Genomic DNA, 22,435 nt, shown 5'->3' with positions numbered 1-22,435 from the left:
GAAAGTCTGTGCCAGAAATCGCTTTTATTCTGACTTGCAAAAAATTAATTTTTTCCCCACAAGTTTGTCATGTTTCGTTACAAATAATCTCTTCTAATTATCATCAGCCCCGAGCCTTCTAATCAGATGCAATGCTTACTTAATAGTTTGCTAAAATCGTTTTTTAAAAAGTCATTTTTTTCAAGGGTCCAGTGAAATGCCTCTGTATACCGAGAAATAACGTTTTTTTTCTGGAGCCATCCATCCTGCACAGAAACAGTCTTGCAGATCTAACCATATTTACTGCTTTCCTTTACACATCGTCTTATTGTTTTGCAGAGATAAATTGCTTCACACAGTAACCTTGAACTCACCATTTACAACCGCACGCTCGAATTATTCACCAAAAGACCAGGACACTTACAAACAATTACTCCCTGATAATATCTGAGAGAGAAAGAGGAAAATATATAAATCTCCTCTGTAGAAGAAAGGTAAGCAATAAAGAAAGATTTACAATGTTGTTTAATTGATAGGTCAGAGTGTAACATACGAATGTCCCGGAAGTGGCAATTTCCACATCTCCCTCAATCCATCAGTAAGTGTTTTATAGGACTCGATTTCGCCTTAAAAATAGAAAACAAGTATTTTGTTTGAGTTGCCATTTTATACAGCTGACTTGCAGATATATAATATACACAAAGATTTGCTATCTGTTTTAAAAGTGTGATGCTTTAGATCTACCTGTTAGTTCTTCACAGGAAATTATTTTGCATCCATCTATTTGGGCTTAATTTATACAGCTCCATCTCTTTATCTCCTGTATCAGAAACTTTTACATATTAATTTCAGCAAATAGATCATCTATTTTTCCCTACAGTTTTTGTTCTCTGTCTTTTCAGATCATGTCAAGAAATATGAGGAAAAGTAGCTTTCGGATAGTAGATCTTAAATATTATCAACCTAAAAACTCTCAGTTGTAAACAGGTCTACAACTACAAATAGACAGGCTGCGCCACCTAGAGGCAGTTCTGTACCAGTACTCACTCTCTCATGGCTGTCTTGTTGCTCTGTTAAGTAACTCAGCTGAAAACAATCTTGATCCTGATCATTAATTAAACAGAGAAGTAGTTCAGGAACACGGCAGCAGTCTAGCATTCGGCAACAAAGTCTATACTCTGAAGGACATGCCTGTTAGTTGGTGCAGTGCTGATATATTTTTAATGTAAATTTTTAAACCAAGTTTTGGACAATTTAGATACTGGAATCAATAGAAACTGGTGTGAGTGAGTAAGGATGACCAGTGTGAGTAAAGGTAACAGGATAGGGCCCAAAATGGCCCAAATTTGAGTTATATCAGAGGCCTGGAAGAAACCAGGTATTTTTCCTTTAAACTGCCTCCGGAGTAGTTAGAAGTGTCCTTATTTCAGATGAATTGCTCCTTTCTTAAGCTGTGAATCTTTCCTCTAGAACAGAAGAGAAAGTAGGCTCAGACTCAGAATGATGGCCCACAAGCTCCTCTCAATGTTGGGGCATGTCGGGGAGACAAAATGGTATAAACTGGAGAATGGTCAAAGTGCATATTTCCTGAAATGTGACATAAGTAAAGCATAAAACTATCTGGTCAACCTTCATCACTTAAGCATTCCCTAACTTCAATGGGGATACTTGCATAAAGTGAGCAGGATTTATCCAACATGCCTGCATTTGGGGAGCACTAACTAGCCCTCAGTTAGAGAGGGTCACATGAAAGAACCCATTGTGGAATGGGGAAAATAATAATACTCAATTATTACACAGCATGGGAAGCAGTGTGGAATCCACAGAGTAGCTAAAAGTCTTTACCTACTAATCAGAAACCTGTGCATGGGTTCATGTCCAGGCCCCTAGCCCATTCTGAGCTGCAGCCTTAAATGTCTTTTACTAAATACTTGCACAGGGCCTACTTCTTTTAACCTGGGGTCCTTCATATTAATACAGTTGTGTAAATAGCTTTAAAAATGTAAACAAATCTTTTTTCTTCTTTTTAAACAAATAATCCCCTGAGGTGTTGGAAACCCAAATGGAAATGACCTGCTTGTTTTCACTGTCCAAGGTAAGTGAAATGCAAAGGAAATACATACATACATACATACACAAATAAAGAGATTGCATAAATGGAGGAAAAACAAATTAGATGTTTAACATTCTCCTATTTAAAAATGGTAAGATGCTATGAGTCTCACAGATAAATGTTTCACAATGGAGCTACATCATCCTTTACATGAGAGTAAACTGTATAAGGATAGGAAACCTTGTAAGTTTCCCTGACATTGTTCCCTTGGGGAGGTAGGGTTTGGCCACCTGGGGAACCAGCTGGGGATTTGTTCCCCCCACATCCAGTGGTTCTCCCAAGACCCATGCAGATCTCAGGAATTCCAGAGGCTAGAAACATCCTCAGTGAATGCTTGTGCTTCTACGCTGGCTTCCTATCCCTTACAGCCCTTTCCCAGTCCGTATAGAAGCACAGTTGCAACTGAGATGTGCTGCCAAGTGCTCTCCCTCCATCCATGGTGGTTCCAAAGCATGGAGGGGGACAGTAATTCTGCCCAGGTATCAGGGTCGACTCTAGGGATTTTGCTGCCCCAAGCACGGCAGGCAGGCTGCCTCCGGCGGTTTGCCTGCGGAAGGTCCGCTGGTCCTGCGGCTTCGGCAGACCTGCCGCAGACGTGCCTGCGGGAGGTCCTCCGAAGCCGCATGGACCCTCCGCAGGCAAGCCGCGGAAGGCAGCCTGCCTGCCGCCCTCGCGGCGCCGGCAGAGCGCCCCCCGCGGCTTGCCGCCCCAAGCACACGCTTGGTGTGCTGGGGCCTGGAGCCGCCCCTGCCAGGGATCATTAATTTGAGGTGAGATTTCCCCTGAAGAGCAGATGTCTCCCAAACCCTTCTCTGTTTACCTTCTGATTGTACATGTATGGATCCCTACAGAGCCTCATGGAATGTCTTTCATGGGGCTTGGGGAATACAAGGCCACTTCTGACTCTGAGTGGAGGGGATGATCTAGTACAGTGATTCTCACCAAGGGGTACACAAACCCCTAGGGGTACGCAGAGATTTGCCTAGTTTTACAACAGGCTACATAAAAAGCACCAGCAAAGTCAGTAGAAACTAAAATTTCATACGGACAATAACTTGTTTATGCTGCTCTATATACTGTACCCTGAAATGTAAGTACAATATTTATATTCCAATTGATTTATTTTTATAATTAATGGTAAAAATGAAAATGTAAGCAATTGTTCAGTAATGGTGTGCTATGACACTTTTATATTTTTATGTCTGATTTTGTAGGCAAGTAGTTTTTAAGTGAGGTGAAACTTGGGGGTACACAAGACAAATCAGACTCCTGGAAAGGTTGAGAGCCACTGACCTACTAGTACATTACTTTTATCATGACCGTGCTCCTTTAAGGTTCTGCAGTATATGAAATGTAAAGCATTCTGGACTGAACACCAGTTTCACAAGAAACCATCAGGTCAGCCTCTTCTGAATAGGATAGGATTACATTTGATAAAAAACCATGTTCCAGGTGAATCATTCCAGATGAAATGTGTGGTGATTGTAGTATGTATATTGTTTAAGTAAGTTACAACAAAGATTTCTTACTTGTGTATTAGTGGGTCTTCTTGCATGATTAATGGTCGCAGTACCAACATGCTCAAATTGCTTTTACAAAAGCAAGAACCTTATGCTCCTGCCATTGTTGTCAGTGGTATGTTTTATTTACTTTAGTGGCTGCAGGAAAGGCGCCTCAATATTAAATAGAAAGATTATCATGATTTTTAGAATTACATTTAAACAAAGCAAGTATTTTCCTCTTTGAAACACAAATTTAATATTAAAAATTAGAAATTTTAAACTTATCAACCGCTGAGAATATACTTACCAAATTAGCATTGGTAGGTTTTAATAGCCGGATTGTAATCTGTTTCTCTTAGCCTTTTCCCCATATAAGGAAAATGAGATGTTCCTTTAAGACTGGGAGACACAAATGCAAACATTCCTATAGAAGTTTATAACTAAACTGAAAGTAATGTCTGAATCTTGCTGGTTGTTGCAGGGTGATGCTATTTGGCCCCGTTTAAATGCTCGTAGCCATTGCTCCTGGAAACAAACTAAAACTCCTGTTGTAACCTCATTTTTGGAGTAAAAAGTGGAATCCTGGCATGCAAAATACTGAAAACCCACAATGTCAGCACTTTGCAAATGGCTTCACAGTTAATCTCCCTTAATGCACCCCTCCCCCTGCCCACAAAAAGGAGACAAAGAAAATACTTAGTTAAAATTATCTGAATAACTCCCAGGAAAAAAAAATAGAGATGCACATTTACTTCCACCACTTATACGGTGTCACCGAAAGGCAATGGGATATTGACTCACTAAGGGCCCAATTCTGCATTACATGTGCAGGCAAAACTCTCATTCTAGTCAGCCTTTTCCCTCACTTATTGCCCCTAGGGCTGGAATGAACTGAGGTATCTTCTTTATCTTCTGATATATTTGTCTGTTACACTCTGTACATCTTTCAGAAGTTTGGCTATAATTGTTAATAATAACGACATAGCATGCTTATCAAAAGATCTGGGAGCACCTTGTAAATAGTAATTAAGCTTTATAACCCTTTTATGAAATAATATATTACAATACTTTGCTTCTGGACTTAACTTTCCATGTGTAGGTCTCGATGCTTTAAAGGAGGGTTAGTATAATTATTCCCATTTTAACAGTAAAGCAACTAAGGCACTGACAGATTAAAGTCCAACCTCAGATATCAAGTATGTGACAGAGTCAAGAATAGAATGGCTTCCAGTATCTACTGTACCTACTGGGCAACACCCCCTCTTAGATAATTTATTAAGACATTCAAATTTTAATGTATCCCCACTCATTAAAGGAAATTCATTTGTCCTATGCAAGGCTCTTATGCTATCAAATGTTCTTGTTGTCTGATGCTACAATCTTTAATTAGGCAAAACTCACACTGAAATCAGTCGTCTTTCCTCTTTGTTTCTATTGCCACAATCAATTAATGCCTCCCCTTCATCTTCTATTTGTCTTCTATATTCTGAAGGAGGATTCATCTTTCTCATATGACAATTGGTTATGTAATTAAAGCCAATGGGAGTTTTTCCCATGGCATAAACACTTAACTGGTCTTTACCTTATTTTACTTGTAAGTAAAATAATACTGGACTTGCCTACTTCACAAGGTGTTATGAAGTTTAATTAATGTTTGTAAGGGGATTTCAGATTTTTGTATGAAAGATGTTAAATACTATGGTCAGTCTTGTAATCACCTCAGATTCAGTTTTGCATCATCTTTAATATTCATATTCAGTAATAAATACATAGACAATAACAACAGAAGAGTCCAAGATCCACCAGTGGCTACCCCTTGTAAGTGCATACTGATCGCAAGAAATTATCCAAAAGATCCAGGATCTGGTTACAGTGTGTCACACATTCTTCACCTCTGGGTTTTTCTTTGCTGTGTAGATATACTCTGAGATCCTACTAACAAGGCTCTAGCCTGTTATCCTTTGATCCCCAAAACCTTAAGGATGTCTTGACTAGGGAACAAGACTAACACAGGGAAAATAGGGTTTTAAAAACCCAGCTCCTAGACCGGAGGAGGTAGCGAACAGGAGCAGCAAACAGGAGAGTTTTGCAAGGCAGTTTAAAAGGGGAGTATGAGAGGCAGATACACATAACAAACATACTCTAAAAACTTAGGCCAATAACACCCCTTCCCTCCAAAACAAGCAAACAGACACAAAAAGAACCCTTCAAGAGTAAAAATAATGCAGGCAGTAGTCCAGCCGCAGAGTAGGGGTTACCCAGTTTATTGCACTGACTGCAGCACTTACGTCACCTGCCCACCAGGCAGGTAATTGTATGTGTGCATTCGATGTGAACAACTCATGGCCCTCAGAGAGAGACTGTATGGGCTCTCGAGACCAAAGTCACTGAACTGGCAGAGCTAAGGGAGACAGAGGTACACAGAAGAGACTTTCAGGGACACAATAGAGTGGTTCCATCTCCAGTCTGACAGCCTTTGTGCGGTTGAGAAGGATGAAAGTCTCTGGGAAGGAGAAGATCAAGCTGGAGTAAAGGGAAACAATCCTGTAGTTGGGACCCTCCTTTCAGGTGATGTCATGGTATCCTCTCACACTGAGAATACTGCTCCTGGGGCATGAATCCCAGTTTCTAGGAAGAGCCAAGTAATAGTAATGGGGGATTTAATTATTAGAAATCTAGATAGTTGGGTTTTTTAAGACCGTGCGAACTGCCTGGTACAAATGTTGTGGATCATTACAAGACATCTAGACAGATGTATGTGCGGTACTGGGGAGGAGCCAGTGGTTGTGGCACACGTAGGTACCAATGACATAGGGAAGGATAGAAGAGAGGTTCTGGAGGCCAAATTTAGTCTGCTAGGAAAGAGATTAAAGTCCAAGACCTCCATGGCAGTATTTTCTGAAATGCTCCCTGTTCTGCATGCAGGGCCAGAAAGACAGGCAGAACTGCAGAGTCTTAATGCATGGATCACCCGATGGTGTAGGAAGGAGGGTTTTAGGTTGATTAGGAACTGGGGAAACTTTTGGGAAAGGAGGAGCCTATAGAGGAAGGCTGGACTCCACCTAAATTAAAATGGAACTGGATTGCTGGCATGTAAAATTTAAAAAGGTTGTAGAGGCATTTTAAAACTAAGGGCTGGGGAAAAGCTGACAAGTGCAGAAGCGCATATGGATCAGAGACATCCCTTGGAGATGTATTCATTAAAGGGGGAACTCTATATCCTAGCAAAGAATATAGGGAAGAAGTTAGTAAAGTACAAATAGAAGCTAATGAAGAACAGTCAAACGTAAAATAATCCCATTTAAATATACACAAAGGTAAGCAATTGAATACTGGCAAAATGTAAAAGTGCTTATGTATAAATGCTAGAAATCTAAATACTATGATGGGTGAACTGGAGTGCCTGGTATTAAATGCGGATATTGATATAATAGGCATTGTAGAATCTTGGTAAAATGAGGATAATCAATGGGGGACAGTAATTCCAGGGTGGTGGAGTGGCATTATATGTGAAAGAAAGCATAGAGTGAAATAAAACAAAAATCTTAAATGAATCAAATTGTGTCAGAATACCTAAAGATAGAAATTAGAGGCTTGAACAATAAGAGTATAGCCGTAGGAATGTACTACCAACCACCTGACCAGGATGGTGACAGTGATTGTGAAATGCTCTGGGAAACGAGAGAGGCGACAAAGGCAGAAAACACAGAGATGGGAGATTTCAACTATCCTTATATTGACTGGATACATGTCACCTCAAGACGAGATGCAGAGATAACATTTCTAGACATCATAAATGACCACTTCTTAGAGCAACTTGCCCTGGAACCCACAAGGGGAGAGGCACTTCTTGATTTAGTCCTAAGTGGAGCACAGGATCTGGTCCAAGATAGAAGGTGAATATAGCTGAACTCAGTAATAGCAACCGTAATGTAATTCAATTTAACATCCCTGTAGAGTTAAAAATGCCAAAGAAACCCACCGCAGTAGCATTAACTTAAAAAAGGAGAACTACACAAAAATGAGGAGGGTAAATGGAAATGAAAAGGAACAGTCACAAGGGTGAAATGCCTGCAAAATGCATGGATATAATTTAAAAACACTATAATAAAGGCTTAGACTAAATGTATACCCAAAATACAGGGGAAAAAAAACCAACAACAAAAAAACAAAATCCAGTAAGAGGACCAAAAATGCCACCCTGGCTAAAGAATACAGTAAAAGAAGTGGTTAGAGGCAAAGAGGCATCCTTAAAAAATTGGAAGTTAAATCCTAGCTAGGAAAATAAAAACTATAAACTTTGGCAAGTCAATTGTAAAAGTATAATAAGGCAGGACAAAATAAATAAATAAAATTTAAATAAAAAAAATGAAAGAGCAGCTAGCTAAGGACACAAGCTAACAGCATGTTTAAAAAAAGTACATCAGAAGCAGAAAGCCTTCGAAAGAGTCAGTGGGGCCACTAAATGATTGAGTAAAATATAGTAAGCAGAATATGTATTATAGCACATGAGAAGTTGGATATGTGCTATAATATAGATTCTGCTTACTGTATTTTTCACTCCATGCATCTGATGAAGTGGGTTTTAGCCCACAAAAGTTTATGCCCAAATAAATTTGTTCATCTGGAATTTAGGCTTTTTCCTAGATCTTACTTTTTGTATTTTTTTTTAAAGCATCAAGATAGCTCTCTTGACGTTCAGCTTAAAGGTTACAAGCAAAACAAAAGCATCTGGGGTTAGCACAGAGGAGTCCACAAGCCAATAAGAAATAACCCTAATCGTGTCTTGCTAGACATTCCCTGATTTACTTACATATCTGGGGTTTCAGATAAGTAGGTTTGAGGTATGATGTGATGCTTTTTCATACCTGGTTTTAAAGCCTTTTACGGCATAGCTCCAACCCTGTCCTGCTCTGTCCCCTCTCTCCAGAGAACAACAACAAACAGAAAAAGGGATTTTTTTTCACCCAATTTAAAAAAGTTCTAGCCCTCCCATTGGCTCTTTCTTTTGGTCAGGTGCCAACTCCCTTTCTTTTACCTATGTGATTTTTAACCCTTTACAGGTGAAGCAAGTAGAGAATAGTTACTAACAGGGATTTTGTAACTAACAGGCTGGCTAGGTGTCCATAAAAGGAAGCTACCCTCCCCCTCCCTTCATCTATCACAACATTGATCTTCAGTTCAGAGAATCTGAAGGAGATTCCTACACCTAAGCCATTCTTTTTAGGTGACAAATCTGAGGTATTGTCCCAGATCAAGGTATCAGTAAGAGGGTGGGGGCGTGCTTTGGAAAAAAATTGATAAATTAAACTATAATAAGTCACCAGGACCAGATGGTATTCACCCAAGAGTTCTGAAGGAACTCAAATGTGAAATTGAAAACTACTAGAAGCTGGGAATGGGTGACAGGGGATGGATGACTTGATAATAACCTGTTCTGTTCATTCCCTCTGGGGCACCTGGCATGGCCACTGTTGGAAGACAGAATAGTGAGCTAGATGGACCTTTGGTCTGACCTAGTATGGCTGTTCTTATGTTACTAACTGCGGTATGTAACCCCTTGCTTAAATCAGCCTCTGTACCAGATGACTGGAGGATAACTAATGTGACGTCAACTTTAAAAAATGGTTTCAGAGGTAATCCTGGCATTTTCAGGCTAGTAAGACTAACTTCAGTACCAGGCAAGTTGATTGAAACGGTAGTAAAGAATAAAATTATGAGATACATGGATGGACATGATATGTTGGGGAAAGAGTCAACATAGCTTTTGTAAAGGGAAATCATACTTCACCAGTCTATTGGAATTATCAGAGGGTGTCAACAAGCATGTGGACAAGGATGATCCAATGGATATAGTGTACTTGGACTTTCGGAAAGCCTTTGATAAGGTCTCCCACCAAAGGCTCTTAAGTAAAGTAGGCAGTCATAGGGTAAGTGGGAAGCTTCTCTCATGGATGAGTAACAGTAATGCCCATTCTAAAGCAGTAGTCAAGTGTGCCTGGGTGGTTGGGTTGCTAACAAGTCAATCTGTCTCAGTGTTCTTGCAGGGGTCAGTAGCTGGAAGATCCAATCCAAAGGGCTGGGTCAGTGGGTTGGGGAGGCGAGGTCAGACATGGCAGCAGGGTAATAAGGCAGAGTCAGGGGAGGCAGCGTGGTATCAATGTAGGGTCAGGCAAGGTGGTCTAGGCAGCAGCCAATGGTTTGTTGCTCTTCCAGTTGGGGCCCTTTTTATAGTCTAGGTACCCAATGCCGTGCTGCCTGTCCACCCAGTCAGGGGCTGGAGTGCAGCTGCTGTGGCTCTGTAGACCTTTAGCATTAGGGCTGTTGGTTAGGGCAGCAGTGTACAATTGTGGCACAACATCTAAGGATGCTGCCAGTTGGCCTGGGTTCAGTAATGGGGTCTTTACATCAACTGGTGAAAAGATAGGAAACAAAGGGCCAGAATAAATGGTCAGTTTTCCCAATGGACAGAGGTAAATAGTGGGATTCCCCAAGCCTCTGTCCTGGGACCTGTTCTGTTCAACATATTCATAAATGACCTGAACAATGAGGTGGCAATATTTAAAGATCGTTAATTCCAAAACTGACTGTGAAGAATTACAAATGGATCTCACAAAATGGGGTGACTAAACAACACAATGGCTAATGAAATTCAGCTTTGATAAGTACAAAGTAATGCACCTTGGAAAATACAATCCTAATTGTACATATGAAATGATAGGATCTAAATTAGCTAAAGCAAGAGATCTTGGAGTCATCATGGATATTTCTCTGAAAACATCCACTCAATATACAGTGGCAGTCAAAAAAGCTTACAGAATAGTAGGAACCATTAGGAAAAAGATAAGACAGAAAATATAATGCCACTATATAAATCGATGGTCTACCCATGCCTTGAATACAGCATGCAGTTCTGGTCACCTCATCTCAAAAAAGATATTAGAATTGCAAACATGCAGAGAAGGGCAACAAAAATAATGAGGGGTATGGAACAACTTCCATAGAAGGAGAGATTAAAAAGATTGGGACTGTTTATCTTAGAAAAAAGACAAGTAAGAGGGGGAACATGGTAGAGGTCTATAAAATCATGACTGGTGTGGAGAAAGTGAACAGGGAAGTGTTATTTTTTACACAACACAAGAACCAGGGGTCACCTGATAAAATTACTAGGCAGTAGGTTTAAACCAAACATAAGGAAGTATTTTTTCCACACAATGCACAGTCAACCTATGGAACTCACTGTTAGGGGATGTTAAGTCCAAAAGATAACTGGGTTCAGAACAGAATTCAATAAGTTTATGGAGGATAGGTTCATCAATGGCCATTAGTTAAGATGATCATAAATGCAACCCCCAAGCTCTGGATCTCCCTAAACTTCCAATTGCCAGAAGCTGGGACTGGACAACAGGGGATAGATCACTTGAAATTGCCCTGTGCTGTTCATTTTCTGTGAAGCATCTGGCACTGGCCGCTGTCTAGGACAGGATACTGGGCTAGCTGGACCATTGGTCCATCCCAGCATGACCATTCTTGTATAATGTTCTTATGCAAGTATTCCTAAAACGGGGAGTTCCCTGGATAGACGTGTTTGCTACCAATGTGAACATGAAATGACGTGTTCTGTTCCCAATGAGGAGTTAATGCAGAGTATAGGCAAACAAATTCTCAAAGAAGAAAGTGAGGCTACTTACCTCATAGTAACTGGAGGTCTGTGAAATGCCTTTGTCCACTTGGCTCCCAGACCAGCCTTCCTTCCCCGCCTATATGGAGTCCTTCTCTGGATTTTCTGTACTAGTGAAGGAACTGAGTGGTGATTAGGGTTGCTCGGTGCTTTATACTCTTGCTGTAGGGGATACAAGGAGGTGCAGGGCACAGATGCAGTCCCACTGGACATTTGTGGTTAAAGGATCCAGCCTTGTGCACATGAGAAACACACACACATACAGTTGGATCAGTTTGGACAAAGGAACCTTCATAAACTCATCCTGTAAGGTAAGTAACATCAGTCTCTTTTCAAATAATGGTGTTCCTTCACTTCAGCATAAGAGCAAGCATTAAAGAACACTGCTTAAACCACCCAGCCTGTAGCTTCCCGTTTAATTGCTCTAGATTGGAATGTAAATTTTCTCACTTGACTATTTGCCTGGGAAGATTCTCATCTCCAGTTCAGCCAGTCCTTGATGCCTTCACTTCCTACCATGTCAGGGATTCCAGCTGTCCTGAGCAGGGCTGCCGAGATCAGCTTCAAACTGGTCTCCAGGACTACAGAAAAATTCTCTTTACATTCCAGAGTCTTTACATTCCAGAATCCCTCCAAGCAGTGGTAGATTAACCACAGATCTCATTGACCCGTGGGTCTATAGCCTGGCTGGCAGGGCAACCATTGCCAATATAACTTATTTCCACAGAGGTATCTCGGGCGGCTAGTGCTGGAGATCAGTGGGTCTAGCAGGCACAGGAACTGAGGATTTGTGGGGATGAGGGCTGGCCTTGGCTTTCCTCTGTTTTCCCCTTGTGTATGAATTTTCTGTAGTGTGCTACCATGTTATATATTATGGAATGGGATCTTCAACAACCCTAGAAGACCACACTAAATTGAAGCACAAGAAGTAGCAAAAAGTGCATGAGGCAGGCCAGACAGGGAGGAAACCAGACCTACCAGAGGAAAAAAGCATGAAGTGGTAGTGCTTCCAAACCCCTTATCTAGGCCCTAATGGTTGTGGTGAGCCACCACTGCTAGACCACCCTCAGAGGCCCCTCTCTTCTGCTTTCTCTGTAGGTACTTGCCTCTCCATTCCAACACTGGCTATGATTCAAGAAGGGAACTGGCTCTTCTCCACAGTATCCAGGAATGCAAGATCTTCGCTTTACTTTGATTCAGCCTTAGTAAAGAGTGTTTCGTAAGTATACAAGACTTGGGGCAGAAGAGAGTGCTAAGTTCAAATTCAGTTGAAAGAAGTTTTATCACTAGTTCAATGGATTTTTTTTTAAATGGCCTTACCTGTTTACTTAGTCTGAGAAATCCTTGCAGAATAGAGTTAAACCCATTATTAAGCAATTCTTAGCATTTGTTTATATTAAAAGAATGGAGTGAGACTATCATTGTCTCAAAAGAAAACCACATTCCAGATCTCTGCTTGCTTTGGGCTTTGAACAAGAAACAAGTATTTAATTTTGACATTTTTAAGCTTACACACTGGAAATGGTGACAGATTATTATGACTATGATTGTTAACCATTTTCCCTTTCCTGTATTTCTTCTTCATTCACTTAATAAACTTTGACATTTAAAGAGAAATTATTGCATATGTATGTGACAGTCATAATAAAAATCTAGAAAAATGGAGGCTGCTCTTTCAGCACTGAACCATCACTGAAGAGTTAAATTACTGCACTGACAATAAAAGTAATACATTTGCCATTCCCCTGCTATGCTTGATTAGATCCCTAACACCTGAAGCAAGAGGAGGGCTGCAGTTCCACCCACTGATTGATGATATGCCCTGACTGTGATAAACTGGACTTCACAGTGTTTTTAGAAATTGTATTTACTATGGTTCCAGCTAAACCAGTTCTTCCCATGACAAATTAGAGGATTGGGCCAAAAGAAATATGATGAGGTTCAACAAGGACAAGTGCAGAGTCCTGCACTTAGGACGGAAGAATCCCATGCACTGCTACAGACTAGGGACCGAATGGCTGGGCAGCAGTTCTGCAGAAAAGGACCTAGGGGTTACGGTGGACGAAAAGCTGAATATGAGTCAACAGTGTGCCCTTGTTGCCAAGAAGGCTAATGGCATTTTGGGTTGTATAAGTAGGGGCATTTCCAGCAGATTGAGGGATGTGATCATTCCCCTCTATTCAGCACTGGTGAGGCCTCATTTGGAGTACTGTGTCCAGTTTTGGGCTCCACACTACAAGAAGGATGTGGATAAACTGGAGAGAGTCCAGCGGAGGGCAACAAAAATGATTAGGGGGCTGGAGCACATGACTTATGAGGAGAGGCTGAGGGAACTGGGATTGTTTAGCCTGCGGAAGAGAAGAATGAGGGGGGATTTGATAGCTGCTTTCAACTACCTGAAAGGGGGTTCCAAAGAGGATAGATCTAGACTGTTCTCAGTGGTAGAAGATGACAGAACAAGGAGTAATGGTCTCAAGTTGCAGAGGGGGAGGTTTAGGTTGGACATTAGGAAAAACTTTTTCACTAGTAGGGTGGTGAAGAACTGGAATGGGTTACCTAGGGAGGTGGTGGAATCTCCTTCCTTAGAGGTTTTTAAGGTCAGGCTTGACAAAGCCCTGGCTGGGATGATTTAGTTGGGTTTGGTCCTGCTTTGAGCAGGGGGTTGGACTAGATGACCTTCTGAGGTCCCTTCCAACCCTGAGATTCTATGATTCTATGATGTGGCCAGCCAGTGTGGAAGGGGCAAAACTGTGTTAAAACCAAGTGTTAGAACATGTTAAAATGTGGTTCTAATTCAGTTTGGCCCCCATTCCCACTGCTGGGCTGTACCAGGTAAGAACTGCACTTCATACTTGGTTTAGCTGGAGTCATGTATAAATGCTGTTCCTTAGTGTATTAGAAGCCCCAGCCCCTCAGGACTCTAGTCATCATCTTTTACAAGGGCAGCACACAGCTCTGAACCTGACTCATGGTTGGTAAAAAGCCTTACAGTGCCCCACTGAAAAATGTATTGACTTGTTATGTATGTGTAAGCAGCTCTGAATGTACCCTCCTCTGACTTCTAATGATGAACTGGGGGAAGAGGAGCAGACCATATTTGCATGGGCACACCTACTTTGCCTAGATGTTCAGCAGATGGAATGGCTTTTGCCAAAATGATCAGTTTTGGCTGGGTTTGGGTTATAATTCTTTTTAGTACTGAGTGCAAGGGTAATGAAATGTTGTTATCCTTATTGTGCAAGTAAAGGGCAGCAGAACTGTACTTGCCATGCCCTGATTGAGGGGGTCACCCTAAACTGAACTTCACTTGCTAAGCTGGGGGTAAGGAAGCCAAATCCTAGTGAAGGGGATGGGGGAGAAGGAGATGCGTCTATCAGAAGTTGTGGAGTGTGTCTGAAGAGCTACTATTTAACCCTTCCCTTCCCTATGTTTAAAGATAGAGCTGATGGGACCCAACTGAGCACCCTTGTTTCCTTTCAGTGATTACTAGAGTTAAATTCCCTGATGAGCAGGTCTGTGAGCTAAGGTTTAGACATGGTGTGGGGACAGTGTTACAGTGAAGAGGCAGCATCAGAGAAGTTCCCACTACAGAGTGAAATCACTGAGAGCTGGACTAAATGGTGAAACCTCAGAACACAGTATTACAGAAGTGGTAATGATAGCAGCAGCAGAGGTGGCAGTGAGCAGCCAGTGGTGAGAGAGAATACCACCACCAAGTGGCCAGGGGCAGCAGAGATAGCAGCAGCAATGAGCCAGTTGTAGAGATGGTGGTAGCAGTGGAGTTGTTGCTTGATGTTACCTGCCCCTTTTCAGGGGTGGGATGTGAACCCATCAGAACGCACCTCTAAAGTTTGGATCTTCACTGACCAAGGACAACCAAGTGTGAGTGGGGTGCGGGAAAGGGAAGTAGTGTGTTAAAGGGCTATTTGTTTGGTAGACTTTCTCACTGTGAAGTGGGAAACTGAGGCAAAGGACACTGCCCAATGTACTGTGGGTTGGGTGTTTGCTGATGGTTACATGACTTTGAATCGTGCTTGTGGTGTTTTCCCATTATGATGATGTAGTCCGATCTCCTGCATAACATAGGCCATAAAATTTCACCCAGTAATTCCTGCATCAAGCCCATAACCTCTGATGGAGCTAGAGCAACGTTACTCAATTGGTAGTTTGAGATGTTTAAAATGTGTATTACAATGTAAAGCAAAGGAAATCTTTCTCCCTGAACCCTCTTCCCCCATCCTTACCTTTCAAAGTCAAGAATTTTCTGTCAGCATCTCAAAACCACCACACATTATGTAGACTTTTATCCTTCTTACTATAAATGTAAGAGTAACTGTAAGGGGATCACAAAATATTTGACCCCTAATCAAGGGTTGCCCATGTGAACTGAGCTAGAGCTTACCTTTTAGAAAGCCATCTAAGGTAAATTTTTCAAAAGGAGCTAATGAGTCTTTGGCTAAGTGTCTAAATCACATTTGAAAAGGGGACTTCGATTCCAAAATCACTTAGAAGCTTTTGAAAATGTTACCTCTAATTTTGATTTAAAGACTTAAAGTGATGAGAAATCCATCTCATCCTTAGTTAAGTTGTTTCAAGGGTGAATATGTATGTGGCTAGAAATGGGAAAAAAATCAGAATGTTATAAGAGTGGATGGAGTGTGAAGTGAAAAGATGGGACAAGGACACCCTAGGTAGGGTGACCAGATGTCCCGATTTTATAGAGACAGTCCTGATTTTTGGGTCTTTTTCTTATATAGGCTCCTATTACCACCCACCCCCATCCTGATTTTTCACACTTGTTCTCTGGTCACCCTAACCCTAGGACTTGTCAGAGTAAGTAAGCACTAGGACTTCCAGGAGCTGCCATGATCTGCAGAAACTCAGGTTAGCGGATACGGATGTTTTTCTGTGAATTTAAACTAAAAGCTGACACAATAGAACTGTAAACAGGCCTGGGGGGTTGTCATTAAGGCAGTTGTCTGAAATGTCTCAGTAGCCAGTGTAGAATCAATTAAAATAAGTCCACCTCTAAAACAATGAAGAAATTTGTGGAGAGCTTAGAATGGATGCACAGAGCAGAAGTATGGAAGCTGTATAAGCACTTACTGCGATTACATGTCACCCCAGGATGGGATGTAGAAATAAAATTTCTAGACACCAGTAATGACGGCTTCTTGGAACAGCTAGTTCTGGAACCCACCAAAGGAGAGGCAATTCTTGATTAAAGTCCTAAGTGGAGCTCAGGATTTGGTCCAAGAGGTGAATATAGCTGAGCCGTTTGATAATAGCGACCATAATGTAATAAATTTAACACCCTTGGGGGCGGGGCAATATGAAATAAACCCATCACAGTTGCATTTAACTTCCAAAGCAGAACTCCACAAAAATGAGGAAGGTAGTTAAATGGAAATGAAAAGGAACAGTCACAAGAATGAAATGCCTGCAAACTGCATGAAAGCATTTTAAAAAACACCATGCATACCCCCAAATAATATTTTAGAAAGGCAGTAAGACCACCAAAGAGGCCATGGTGACATTTTTTAACAGAGTAAAAGAGGCAGCTAGAGACAAAAAAAAAAAAACCTGGAAGCTAAATCCTACTGAGGAAAATAGAAAGGAACATAAATTCTGGCAAGTCAAGTGTAAAAGTATAATGAGGCTCTGGACAAAAAAGAATGCGAAGAGCAAGTAGCAGAAGAAACACAAACTGAACAGCAATTTTTTTAAAGTCCATCAGAAGCATGAAGCCTGCCAAACACTCAGTAGGGCCACTGAACGCTCAAGGTGCTACAGGAGCACTCAAGGAAGAAAGGCCATTGCAGAGAAGCTAAATGAATTGTTTGCATTAGTATTCACTGCAGGGGATTGAGGGAGATTCTCATACCCGAGCCATTCTTTTTATGTGACAAATCTGAGGAACTGTCCCAGATTGAGATATCAATAGAGGAGGTTTTGGAACAAATTGCTAAATTAAACCGTAACAAGTCACCAGGACCAGATAGTATTCACCCAAGAGTTCTGAAGGAACTCAAAGATGAAACTGTGGTATGTAATCTGTTGCTTAAATCAGCCTTGCTATGAGATGACTAGTGGATAGCTAACGTGACACCAATTTTTAAAAAAAGGTTCCAAAGGCAATCCTGGCAATTACACGCCTGTATGCCTAACTTCAGTACCAGGCAATTGTTTGAGGCTCATGGGTGCAGTGGGGGGTGGGGGGGCAGAGGGGCATTTCCCTCCCCAAACAGAGGAAAGGTATGGCAGGGTGCACATGGGGTCACAGGTCAATGTCCACCCCTACTCCCTGATTTCTGCCAGTGCTGAGCTGCTCTGCTTGGCCTGTCGGGGGTGGGAAGGCTCTGTCTTTTTACGTTGCACCTCCCCCGCAGCACATTTCCATCTCATTCGGTCCCTCTTCCTGACAAGACAGAGTCGCTTCTCCTGCTGATGGTGGCCAATGCAGCTGGATGCCACCTCCCACCAGGTCCTAGTGACTGTTGCTGTCATCTTCTACTGGTGCCCTGCATGGCCACCATCTTGTTTCCTGTAAAATGGGGAATGCCCATGGGAGTGGGCGCAGGGATAGGGTGGAAGGAGGTGGGGTAGGGGGAAAAGGCAGTAGGGAAGGGTGATGGACAGGACAGGGGAAAGGGAAGAGGGGACTGGGGCAGGGGACAGCAGGGAGCTCCACCAGGAAGGCTGCTGTAGCAGCAGCATTGGTGCAGCAGAGTGCCACAACTCCCACGCTCAGGTCGCTGCAGGAGCTCTCCAGTTAAGCCGGCCCATTCTCCCTCTCCTCCCGCCCCTGGCACCAGCAGTCCAGGTACCACTCCAGGTGGGGGGAGAGAGCCAGTGAAACAGGCTTCAGCATGTGCCCCCTCATACAGCAGTCAAAACTATGTATATATTGAATCTACAGAACAGAATTATCAGACACACAGATTAACATGATATGATGGGTAAGGGTCAACAAGGCTTTTGTAAAGGGATGTTTTTCTACATTTTCAAATATATTGATTTCTATTATAACACCGAATACAAAGTATACAGTGCTCACTTTTCTATTATTTTTGTTTACAAATATTTGCATTGTAAAAATGATAAAAGAAATAGTATTTTTCAATTCACCTCATACAAGTAAGGTAGTGCAATCTCTATCATGAAAGTGTAATTTATAAGTGTAGATTTTTTTTACATAACTGCACTCAAAAACAAAACAATGTAAAACTTTAGCACATACAACTCCACTCAGTCCTACTTCTTGTTCAGCCAATCGCTAAACAGGAGATAATGCTGCCTGCTTCTGATTTACAATGTCACCTGAAAGTGAGAACAGGCGTTTGCATGGCACTTTTGTAGCCGGTGTTGCAAGGTATTTACCTGCCAGATATGCTGAACAGTCATATGCCCCTTTAAGTTTTAGCCACCATTCCGGAGACATGCTTCCATGCGGATGATGTTCATTAAAAAAAAAAAAGTGTTAATTAAATTTGTGATTGAACTCCTTGGGGGAGAATTGTATGTCCCCCACTCTGTTTTACCCACATTCTGCCATATATTTTATTTTATAGCAGTCTCGGATGATAACCCAGCACATGTTGTTTGATTTACGAACACTGTCACTGCAAATTTGACAAAATGCAAAGAAGGTACCATAGCAGACCACAGACTCACCAGTGTGGCACCTCCTGCTGGTTTGTCCTGGGAATTCATTCTTTTTCAGCTCCGGAGTGCCTCCTTCTGGCCAGTGTCTCGCCTGCCTTAGACCCCGTGTTCCTCACGGACCCCGGTGCCCTTTACCTCAGGGTTCTGCCCCAGCAGTACTCCCACACTCTGGGTCTCCCCTCCCCAGAGAACCCCCAACCCTCTAAACCCACCTTGCTTCAGTGGCTACTGCCAGTCATCATCTAGCCCCCGCTCACTGGGGCAGACTGCAGGCTGTAATGGCCACTCATCACTGGCAAGGGGGTTGGACCAACTGCCTCTGCCTACCCCCAGGCTACACCTCTGTAGCCCCAGTACCTGCTGTGGCCTTATCCAAGGCAGCCTGGGGAGTTGCCAGGCTGGAGCTCCCTAGCTCCCTTTGCCCTTCCCCAGCACTTCCCTGCTTAAGGTACTTTGCTCCCAGGCAGCTAGCCCTTCCCACTCCAGGGCTAGAGTGAGACTCCTTCCAGCTCCTGGCTCACCAGCCCTCTTATCAGCCCTGTGGTCAGCTGCGCTCACTGCTTTTCCCAGCCAAAGCCCAATCCAGTGCTGCTTTTAACCCCTGCCTACTGGAGTGAGGCAGCTGCACCACTATAGGTACCAATGTGAGATTTAAAAAAAAAATAGTTACAGCACTCAACCCAAGGTTTAAGAACCCGAAGTGCTGTCCAAAGTCTGAGAGGGATGAGGTGTGGAGCATGTTTTCAGAAGTCTTAAAAGAGCAACACTCTGATGTGGAAACTACAGAACCCGAACCACCAAAAAAGAAAATCAATCTTCTGTTGGTGGCATCTGACTCAGATGATGAAAATGAACATGCATCAGTCTGCTTTGGTTTGGATTGTTATTGAGCAGAACCCATCATCAGCATGGAAGCATATCCTCCGGAATGGTGGTTGAAGCATGAAGACATATGAATCTTTAGCGCATCTGGCACATTAATACGTAACGCCAGTTACAACAGTACTATGCAAATGCCTGTTCTCACGTTCAGGTGACATTGTAAAGAAGAAGTGGGCAGCATTATCTCCTGCAAATGTAACCAAACTTGTTTTTCTGAGCGACTGGCTGAAGTAGGACTGAGTGCACTTGTAGGCTCTAAAGTTTTACATTGCACTCAAAAACAAAAGGGTTTTTGTGTGTACATAATTAGACATTTGTAAGTTAAACTTTCATGATAGAGGTTGCACTACAGTACTTATATTAGGTGAATTGAAAATACTATTTCTTTTGTTTTTTTACAGTGCAAATATTTGTAATAAAAATAGTGAGCACTGTAAACTTTATATTCTGTGTTGTAGTTGAAATCAATATATTTGAAAATAGACTCATAGACTAAGGTCAGAAGGGACCATTATGATCATCTAGTCTGACCTCCTGCACAATGCAGGCCACAGAATCTCACCCATCCACTTCTATAACAAACCCCTAACCTATGTCTGAGTTATTGAAGTCCTCAAATTGTAGTTTGAAGATCTCAAGCTGCAGAGAATCCTCCAGCAAGTGACCCATACCCCATGCTGCAGAGGAAGGCGAAAAATGTAGACATCTAAAAATTTAAATAAATGGCATTCTCTTATTGTTTAACAGTGCGCTTAATTTTTTTAATTGCTTGACAGCCCTAATTAGACTGCTTCAAGCAAGCCAACGAATGTGCACAAGGGGGAGCCAAGGGATAATGGTGCACTTAGATTTTCAGAAAGCCTTTGACAAGGTCCCTCACCAAAGGCTCTTAATCAAAATAAAGAGTCATGGGCTAAGAGGGAAGGTCCTCTCCTGGATCAGGAACTGGTTAAAAGATAGGAAACAAAGGGTAGAAATCGTCAGTTTTCACAATGGAGAGGGGTAAATAGCGAGGTTCTCCAAGGATCTGTACTGGCACCTGTGCTGTTCAACATTTTCATAAGTGATCTGAAAAAAGTGGTAAATAGCAAAGTGGTAAAAGTTGCAGATAATACAAAATTACTCACAATAGTTATGGCCAAAGCAGACTTCGAAAAGTTACAAAGGGATGGCTCAAAACTGGGCAATTGAGCAACAAAATGTCAGATAAAATTCAATCTTGATTAATGCAAAGTAACCAACATTGGAAAACAATCCCAATTATACATAGCAAATGATGGAGGTCTAAATTAGCTGTTGCCACTCCAGAAAAATCTTGGAGTCCTCATGGATAGTTCTCTGAAAACATCTGCTCAATGTGTAGCAGCAGTCAAAAAAAAGCTAAAAATGTTAGGAACCATTAGCAAAGGGATAGATAAGATGACAAAATATCATAACACTGTATAAATCCACGGTATGCCCACACCTTGAATACTGTGCAGTCCTTGTTATCCCATCTCAAAAAAGATGTATTAGAATTGGAAAAGGTGCAGAAAAGGGCAACAAAAATTATTAGGGGTATGGAACAGCTTCTATATGAGGAGGGATTAAAAAGACTGGGACTGTTCAACTTGGAAAAGAGATGATTTAAGAGAAGATAGTCTATAAAAATCATCAGTGGTGTGGAGAAAGTGAATAAGGATGTGTTATTTACCCCTTCATGTAATACAAGAAATAGATGGTGGTGGTGGTGGTGAGTCACCTAATGAAATTACTAGGCAGTAGGTTTAAAACAAACATATAGAAGTACTTCTTAACTCAACACACAATCAACCCCTGGAACTCATTGCAAGGGGATGTTGTGAAGGCCAAAAGTATAACTGGGTTAAAAAAAAGAATTAGATAAAGTTCATGGAGGATAGCTCCATCAATGGCTATTAGCCAAGATGTCAGGGATGCAACCCCATGCTTTGGGTGTCCTTAACCCTCTGACTGCTAGAAGCTGGGACTGGGTCAATAAGTTACCCTGTTCTGTTCACTCCTACTGAAGCATCTGGCACCAGCCACTGCCAAAATTTAGGATACTGGACTAGATGGACCATTGATCTGACCCAATCTGTTCATTCTTATGTTCACTTAAAGACATGCGCATTGAAAAAACCCAAAGTGGAGACATACTCTCTGATAGGAAGAGAATTAAAAGCTACTAGCCAAATCCAGTCCTGCTGGTATAAGTGGGTATTACTCCATTAAAGTCAATGCAACTAAAGCCATGTGTTGGAAGGAAGACGACAAGCCATACGGTCACCTACATTATCTATGCTGCTTCCTCCTATGTGGGATCCTGCTCTGCAGAGACAGTAGGTTTCACCAGTTGCTGCTCCACCAGCTCATATTGGCTTGTTGAAATGGCAGCTTCAAGTGATCTTTTATTGACAGCCCTTTGGAATGTAAGGATTGTTAAAATTGCTCACATAGACAAGGCCTGAATGTTATAAATTGAGGGCAATTAGGGGATCTAAGTATGAATTTAGAAGCTTTTTATTTGTATTACTATCTCCCCCAGCAAATTCTCTTCAGTCCCACTAGGAACTTGTTTTTCCAGAACTGGCAGAGGGTAGTCTTGTCTTTGGA

The 22,435-nt window shown here is 41.9% G+C and overlaps 2 long non-coding RNA genes across 5 annotated transcripts in view; one reads left to right on the top strand and one right to left on the bottom strand.

Moving 5' to 3' along the window:
- Positions 1–92: 92 nt before the first annotated feature.
- LOC120406840 lies at positions 93–11,853 on the bottom strand. 4 transcript variants are annotated; one of them, XR_005599627.1, is made up of 5 exons: positions 11,286–11,718; positions 3,902–3,993; positions 1,027–1,083; positions 533–605; positions 93–426 (listed from the first exon to the last, which is right to left on the bottom strand). It is a non-coding gene; the product is annotated as an uncharacterized LOC120406840 (long non-coding RNA). The 4 variants fall into 4 exon arrangements; XR_005599626.1 differs by lacking the exon at positions 93–426 and adding an exon at positions 11,726–11,853 and having other exon boundaries at positions 487–605; positions 11,286–11,437; XR_005599625.1 differs by lacking the exon at positions 93–426 and adding an exon at positions 11,726–11,844 and having other exon boundaries at positions 487–605; positions 11,286–11,579.
- A 56-nt stretch (positions 11,854–11,909) lies between these two features.
- The window catches only part of LOC120405909, a 42,747-nt gene continuing 32,221 nt past the window's right edge, over positions 11,910–22,435 (top strand). The window contains exons 1-2 of the long non-coding RNA XR_005598980.1: positions 11,910–12,004; positions 12,374–12,494. This is a non-coding gene — a long non-coding RNA (uncharacterized LOC120405909). The remainder of the gene's footprint in view (positions 12,005–12,373; positions 12,495–22,435) is intronic.

This window comes from Mauremys reevesii, linkage group 5 (assembly GCF_016161935.1).
Source record: "Mauremys reevesii isolate NIE-2019 linkage group 5, ASM1616193v1, whole genome shotgun sequence".
NCBI lineage: Eukaryota > Metazoa > Chordata > Testudines > Geoemydidae > Mauremys > Mauremys reevesii.
The sequence above is the reverse complement of the archived record's forward strand: the minus strand, read 5'-3'. Positions and strand labels throughout refer to the sequence as shown.